The sequence below is a fragment of the Tetrao urogallus genome, assembly GCF_951394365.1.
Source record: "Tetrao urogallus genome assembly, chromosome: 6".
NCBI lineage: Eukaryota > Metazoa > Chordata > Aves > Galliformes > Phasianidae > Tetrao > Tetrao urogallus.
Window position 1 is genome coordinate 54,851,795 of NC_136819.1, and position 8,828 is coordinate 54,860,622.

Consider the following 8,828-nt stretch of genomic DNA (forward strand, 5'->3'; position numbering starts at 1 on the left):
GGCTCCATTTCCTACCCCTTCCCATCAGGTGTTGGTTCACATTGGCGAGATACTCCTGAAGCCCAGGCTCAAGGCTCAGCTCTGTCATCCTGTCCCCTTACGACAGACGCTCCAACCCCTTAACCACCATCATGGCCCTTCACTGGACCCATCCTAGAATGTCTATGCTTCCACTGTACTGAGGAGCCAAAGACTGAACCAAGAAGTGCAGATGTGACCTCTCTATTGCAGAGGAGAGGATTATCTCCTTTCCTTTGACTTGCTGGAGATGCTCTTCCTAATGTAGCTTTTGCTGTAAGGGCACATTGCTGGCTTGTGCTCAAATTGTTGCCCTCCAGGTCTCCCATGGGAGCTCCTGCACAGCTGCTTTCCAGCTGTTCCACCCTGTTCTGGGACCTGTGGTCGGTCGTTCTTGCCCAGGGGCAGGGCTTTGCAATTCTCTTTGTTGGACTTTATGAAGTTGCTGTTTACCTGCTGTCTTTATGAAGAACCTCGCAGGACAGAGTTGGAGGGATGGAGATTTAATTACTCATGTTCCCGCAAAATCCACACATCATTCCTTAACTTTTTTGGTCTCGTGACCCTCTATAGCACCATGTCATCACCCTGATCTCTCACTGAATCTAAAATGAAAAGAAAAGCAATCCATGAAGTTATTTGCTTTGTAAGTTTATGCAGAAAAAGGAAGGAAAGGTATTTAATTCTCCATGTTATTACCTGAGTCATACAAATTTTTTATTTATGGCATTTCTGTTTTAACAACAGGAATCATGCCCAAAAATAAATGTGTATAAATTAAAGCCTCTTGGTTATGAATGAATCACTTATTTTCTTTATATTTATCCAGCTGAAATTCATAGTCTCCTCTGTGTACTGTGCTTTTTCCTCAGGGTTCTTTCCAACCAGGCCTCACCAATTCTGTCCTCAGCTCACCTACGATGAGAAAGCAGAGCATCTGTGCTGTTTCCTGATTGTATAAAATGCTGGGAAATGCTGCCACAGACTGGAATCTCCATCAGATTGCCAGATGTCCTGAACATCCAGAATTCTGTCTTTGCCTTTCTCATTTTACCTGGTATCTGGGGGTAAATGAGACTTAGAGCCTCACGGAGCAGACTGATGGATGGGGCTGCTGGTCCCTTCCTTTACGTTTGCCATCCACGTTGCATTGGTTCACAGAATTGCAGGGGTTGGAAGGGACCTCGAGATCATCAAGTCCCACCCCCCTGCTAAAGCAGGCTCCCCGCAGTAGCTCTCACAGGGAGGCATCCAGATGCCCAGCATGGATTGATTTCTGTCTGTGAAGATTTCTTACTTGAGGCTCTTCCTTGGATCTGCACTTTCCGGTCTGTACCAAGGCTCAGACAGTGCACGGACTTTGGGACATAATCCTGGTTTCTGGGGACTCAGCACTGAAAATGCCTTTGTGCTGGAGGCAGCCTGCGTTTGGAGGTCAGGAGCATCCAGGCCCCTTATTTCATCTGTACTGAGAACTTAAGCTCATTCAAAACTCTCTGCTCTCCTTGCTTTGCTCAAACTCAACCAGTATGTTTTAGCAGGTGTATTTACTTCTTAAACGTATTTGTTTAGTCTATAATTTCATCGTGCCCCTGGTGTTGCCTTGCTGTCAGTGACTCACTGCTGGGAAGCATCAATGCAGAGGGATGGAGAATGGTCTCGTGTTGAAGTTACTAAGCTGAGGTGCTTCCAAGAATGAAAAATGGTGTTTGAACAAATGTGTTTTCATCTGACCTTCAGTAAATCTTCTGACTTCATTTTTCCTCCTGCAAATTAGGTACTGCCAGGGTAAATTTATTGGCTATAGGGTGGGTGGGAGGAAAACATAATTATTGAGAGAAAAAAAAAAACAACAACAAATCCTGCTTCATAGACAGCTCATTTATTTTAAGTAGGTCAGGGTTGTTACAAAAACACAGCAGCAGTCACACTTGCGATAGGCTTCAGCTTGTTGAGTACCATCCGTTCGCATTTAAGACATCCATCCCCTCCTAATTTTCAATTTTGAAGGCAGGTGACTCACAAGGGACACTTTTTTCCCTCCCAGGCTGACATGCTGACCCAGTCAGGCAGCACAAGTGGGATCCAGGTCCTCCCGTTGCTGAAAGAAGCGCCCAGGAACGAGGCTGCAGGATTAAGGAGGAAGCGGAGGTTTTAATGAAGCAGACTCCATTCTTTGGTGGGGTGAAGGGAGGTAAGGGGAGCTCCTGTTGCTTATGTGATTATTGCTAATTACTGTAATTGAACATCCTCATGACAGGAATATTTGGGGCCTGAGGTAAAGCCTGTTTGCCTCCGTTCCTTTTTTCAGCTGTCTCGTGGTGCCCTCTTGAGGTGGAGAGCTGCTCGTTTCATTCACTGTTTAGAGCAGCTGGGATGCGAACTGCAAGCGCAGCCCTTGCTGAAGAAGCTGAGAAATCAGTTTGCTTTGGAAAAGAACCGCTGCAGTAACTCCACGCAAAGTTGTTTGGTTCTGGATTCCATTTGAAAGCACACTGATCCCTCTGCCTCCAACTTTTTTGTGAAAGCCAAAGGTGTTTCTCCCCTGTGTGAGAGCTGATCAAAGTTAAAGGCTGCCTGCTTCCATGAGGGCAGGGACACACTTCCCACAGTGTGCTCATTTCCCTTGAAGTCTAGGACATGTTTGGGTAATAAGGGGATCCGAAACCTCGATGCATTAGGAAGGCCAGCCTCTGGCTTCAAGTTAAATAGAGGGCCCCGTGCCTGTGGGAGAAAGCCTTGCATGGCCTGGGAAGCTGAGCGGAGGGATGCAATCACTGCTGCTCTGTGAAGGACTACAAACTGCAGGCTTCCTGTTAACAGCAATTATCAGATGATTGGGTTGGAAACATCTTTTGCCATGCGACGGCAGATTCTCCTTTCCAAAGGCCTCATCTTAAATCCAACAAGGAGTGAGGATTATCAGTGCCATAAGTCCTTTAGAGTCATTGAATGCATTACATTTGTTTTGGACTGAGATGGGTAGAAGCTGAGTGTTTTGGAGCAAGGACTCCATCTGACAGATGAGTATGCCGTGGGTGCGTGCTGTTTTATCAGTAGGCTGCCATTCTGCTGAGTGGGATAAATTTCACCTGTGTCCACTTTGCTGTCACCTTTTCACAGGATCTTTCTGGGTCATCCCAGGCTACTCCCACCCGATAAGGGTTAGACACAGGAGGCAATTGCTGGCTGTATTTTGTCAAAGTCCTTTCAGACCTCCTGCCACACCAAATTGTCCCAACAGCAGCACTCACTGGAAGTCTGTCATGTTCATTGGACCAACATTGTTTCAGCTGCACCCTTCAGGCCAGATAGCCACAGAGGGCTTGAGATGGCCTTGCTTTCAGAACTAGGAGGCAGTGGAAGCTGTGGCTACCAGAGAAGGCAGCTCACACAGATTAGTGCAACAAAGTGGGCTGATGAATGCTGCACCTTAGCAAGTGGCCTTTTTTTCCTCCTGACAGCAAGACAGCTGTGGTCTTCAGAGACACCTGGGGAACAAGATTTCCTGAAGGGTTTTTCTTTTCTGGTCTGATTTTCTTCTGCTTTTACTATAGAAGGCAGACTTCATGAACTACAGCACCGCCTCTGTCCATCTTTTATGTGCAGCTTGGTTTTAGAGGTTAGAAGGTTTTTCATCCATTGATTTTGTGCTCATCATGGATATGTTTTAAAAACACTCTTAAAAAAAAAAAGTCCCCACTTCTCATGGATAAATTTTGATGGGGATGGTGGGAAATAAATGTAAACAACTGCTGAATGACATGCGGAATCTGATAGCACAAATCCCCTCTGCAGAGCTGTAAATTGACTCAAAGCTCCTGTTGTGTGGAAAAGAACTCTTGGGCCCAACGAGGGGTAAGATGTTAATAAAACCTTTGTTCACTGCTACAATAGGGAGCAGCTAAGTGTGGTTTGGGGTTTCTGCCAAGTTAACCCTGACTTATTCCCATTGTCAGAAATACTGCTAAGAAACCCTTTAATGTGTTATTAAGGGTGAAATATGAAAAATAGTATTTTTCATTTCCAATGCTCTATTTAAAGCAGAAATGTTCATTGTAAGAACATCCTTTATTCCTTTTCCCCCTGCTACACTCAGTGCTTTAAAGAAAATTCACATTTTGTGTGGCACTAATTTTCTTCTTGTTGGAAAAAGAAGTTGCTTATGTGGTCTGAAACTGCCACCATCTTTAATATGGCCAGAGTCTTATTTTGTTTAAGAGGAAAGTGCAGGTGTTCTGAGACCCTAAACACATGCTAACCTGGCTTACTTGATCGTTCCTTTGCCTGTGGCCTGTTACTCACTGCCCAACCATGGTCTCTTGCCCTGTTCTCAGCTGCTTAGGTCAGGATGCATGTGCAGTGCATTCAGATCCATGCACGGGTTTGCAATGGTAACTCAAATAATAATCAAGTTGTGAAAAATAAGACAGTATGCATTTCAACAAGTTCAATTTTTATTTCTCCAATGAAGAAAGGTGAGAGAAAGAAAGCTTCTGTCTACAGTTCTGCCTTTTATTTGCAACTGCGCTGCTAGGGATTTAGAGGCTGTAGAAGGCAGCATTTCTATGTATCTCCACTAGAGGCCAAGCGTGGTGTGATGACACCTGGTGTCATCTTGGCAACCAGGGAAAAAATAAAGGAGGTGGAAGGTCTAAGCTGGGCACTCTGGTGGAGCCAAGGTGTCTTGGGAGCTGAGTGCACAGAGCTCCAGCCATACGTTTAAAAGCAGCCTGGTGTCACAGCCACATTCCTTCCAGCCCTCATACCTTTCCTTGCCCTCTGTGCCACCCGCTCATCTGAAGAAAGGTGGCATCTAACCAAAACACACTTTTGGTGCTTTCAATTATAAATGTTTACTCCATTCTCAAAACGTTTCCACTTGTTTTCTTGGCAGGACCTTGAGGATCTCTCTTGAGAGTTCCGTTCACGTAGATATGCACAAAAGGAACAGTTTATCTCCAGCTCCTGCTGACTTCCATGAATAATTTGTTGTAAAAGCTAAGTTGGACTTCTGCAGTCTTGAGTAACTTTGGAGTACCAGGTTCTAATATTCCAGCCACAGACCTAAGCAGCCTTTCTACTTTTAGAGGCCAAAGCGGCCTCTCTGATCTCCACTTATCTGTAACCACCTTGGAAATTTCCACTCCTTTTCCCTCCTTTTGGGTTCCCCATAAAACCAAGAGCTCCTCACTGGCAGAACTTCCCTTCTGAATTAAAACTTAAACAAAGATTTGATGGAACAAAGATTTGATGGATCTTTACTGTTTCTTCTTCATCGCTCAAAGTGCATGCCAGGAAATACTGTGCTGACATAGGAAGGTGGGCAGCTGTTTCACAGGGTGCATTTGTACACCCAATCTCACTGAAGGCAAACAGAATTGCTTATCTGAGTAATGCCACACATGTGCCTGAGTGATTGCAAAGGACTGAAAGGAGTTGGGAGTAGAAATAATAGCACTGCTTCATCTCTCACAGAGCAGCGCCAACAAAATAATGAAGCTGCATGAATAAAGAACCAACATAATAATTGGGCTGCCACCATTTTTGGAAAATTAGCACTTCTTCCATAACAGTAACGGCTGCTGGGAAAATGGTACAAAATATAACTGTCAGGTTAAGCACACCTTAATCAACATGCGCCGAGTCCCACTGATGTGTCCTCAAAACTGTTACTTAAGTACTTGTTAAAGCCAATTAAATAAACAAAAATTTACAGCCTAATAGCATAAACCACATAAATAACATAAAAGAGCCATAATGGCTGAATGGGTGAGTGTTTAGCCCTTCCTGATTTAAAACAGTGAAGTGAAAAATGTTGGAGCCCTTGAAGGTGATTTTGAAGATGAGGAAGTGACTGTGCTACACAAACAGCAATCAGAGACAATTAAGAGAACTGGGACAAGTGCCTCATTCTCTCCACAGACTGCATGGGAAATTGCACTTTACATTTCAGTCTCGTTGCATTTAAAATAAGGCCCCCAGCTATGTCATTTTTCAAGTCCAACTCAAATCAAAAGATATTGCTTAAAATCTTCCTATTACTCCAGAAGTGAAAAGAATGATTGTCTATGCTGATGAGCCCAGAAGATTGTCTTGGAAAGACTTTGGCAGTTTTGTCTCCCAGTCATTATAATGTTATTACCGCTCCTGAAGAAGACTGACAGAGTCTGAATGCCACAGTAAGTACTGGGGCAGTTTAGGGTAGCTGCAGATTTCATGTTGTTTCCCTGCCAGCAGAGAAACTGTGCTGTGCTGTGCATCTGTTTTCTTTTAGAGCTTCATCTGATGAAGAATCTTCGGCTGCACAGAAACAAAACAACAGAAAATAAAGGCAAGCTAAAAACAGCCCATAAAAAAATTGAAAGAATGCAAATAGGGAATTTTGGCAATAATGCAATTAGACATGTCTATATATAGTTATAACCTGTATAAATATAACCCTATCCATAGACAGGTCCCTAGCACACACAGCCCTTGGGCAGCACCTGCTCAAAACCTTTCTGGTAAGCATGGAAAGATTTCAGTACAAAATGGAGAGGTGTTCTGAAGCGGTCAGGTGGCCTCGCTTTGGCAGTCATTGTTTTGTGAAGCTTTCAGAGCTCATACAGCTCCTCTGATTTGTCTTAAATTGTGATGCCTAGAAATGAGCACCTCAGCTTTAAAGGTGCTTAAAGACAGATGTAAGTGACCAGCCTTCCCATGGTGCAAACCATAGAGCCATCTAGGATGTAAAGGACCTGTAGGGTCATCCAGTCAAACTAGCAGCCTGACCTACCAGGTCCCATCGCTATGCCGTGTCCAGCAGTGCCACATCCACACCTCTTACATACCTCCAGCGATGGGGACTCTGCTGCCTCCTTCAGCAGCCCGTTCCAAAGCTTAACCACCTGCTCTGTGAAGAAAATACTCTTAATGTCCAATCTAAACTTCCCTTGGTGCGACTGGAGCCTGTTTCCTCACATCCTGTCACGTTACCTGGGAAAAGAGACCAACACCCTCCTTGCTGCAAACTCCTTTCAGACAGCTCTAGAGCACGATGAGGCCTCCCCTCAGCCTCCTCTTCTCCAGAATGAGCAGCCCCAGTTCCTTCAGCTGCTCTGTCTTTTGGATTTGGAGACGTAAGGAGCAGCAGAGTACGAGTATCATTAATATGTTTATTTTTTAAAGTTGTTTTTTTTCCTAATGGAAAAGGCTCTAAAAATAAATTTTAATTAAAAGGATAGTTAATGCCAAATATAAGAAATTGTTAATTTAAAAAAAGTCAATTACAAGATTTCTTCACTCAGATGCAATCAACTGCATACACCAGGTAGTCTTATAAAACAAGAAAACAAGAACTTAAATCAATTATTTTCTGATGAAAGATGTAACTTGTACTTTTTTCTGTGTAACAATTGAATAAGAGAGAAATTATGGTTGCAGCGATGACCTGGTGCTCGCTCCCTCTGTCCAATGGGTAAGCTACCTCAATTCCTGAAAAAAGAGTAATGCCCTGTTGGTCTCTGAGGACTTCAGGGCAAATAAGCTTCTTGAAACTAAGACGGGTTTGGGAAGGAAGCCACCTGTAAATTCTAACAAACCCAGCAACACAGCGGAGTGTCAGAATTCGAGTCCATCTGAATCAGCAGTCATACATGGAACTGCGGAAAAGAGAAATGCTGCAAGCCACGAGTCCTGCTCCCCAAAGCATCTCCTGGTACCAAGACTCACGATGGACTTCCTAGCAGAAACTTCATCCGTTTCAGTGGGACTCCTTTGGAGCATTCAGTGAACGATGGCAAAGTTGAGTCCTAAGCTGTTGCTTTAAAAAAGCTTTAGGAAAAATATACTCAAAGGCAAATGCTGCTCTCAATAAAATCAATGGGAGTTTTGTGACTTAATTTGTATGTTATACAATAATAAAACTTGTCTTACATTTTCAGGTACTGCGGATGCCTAACTACTAATCTAAGGAATACATTGATGCACTTAAAGATATACATGTATAAAACTGCAGTGTTTGTCATTTTATATTCGCTGGTGACTGTAGTTCTGCCAATGACTCTGTGTCATTTTCCAAAAGCTGAAGACCATCGGTAGCATAACACCAAGCTGAGGTCTCTCTAGCTCTCCTCTTGGAGCAATGCTGTCACGTTAGAGGGACTTGTAGCAAACGCTTGCAGTTGCTGAGACTGTCATCCAACTGCACGCCGCTTTGTGCCCAGGATAAGGATCGGGCCAGCTGAAGTGCTGGCACCACGCCATGCGGACAGATGGACAGATTGGTGAGCAACGCGGGGACCGAGCAGGAGCATCCAGTGTGGATTCTGAAGGCAGCGCTCCCAGCTGGCAGACACCAAGCAGCTGGCCGGCCTGAATTTGTTAAAAACAATTTCTGTTTTTGGAAATGTTGCGGTTTGTTTGGTTCTGGGTGACGTCACGCACCAAACACAACAGGGAGAGGAAGAGCTATTGTTAATTGATGTTGGTAGCGTTGGCTTGAGCTGTACGAAAGGAAGGAAGTGAAGAGTGGGCATTTCTTCTGGGCCCTGCAGAGAGTGAGAGAGAAATCTCAGCACGGATTCAGAAGCTGGAACTTATCAGAAACTCACACTTGAGTTTTTTTTCTCCAAAGAGGATCACAGTCAAGTAGGGGCACTGTGAAACAGCTCCTGTCCTGGTGTGAGGGTAATGTTTACAGGATACACTTGGACTCTGCCTTATTGCAAGCTGGAAAACGGAAACTTGAAGGTGAAAATATGGAGCGAATGTATTTTGTTTCTGAAGAAAATATCTGAAGAGAGATACTCTAAGTTTAAATATTTAGC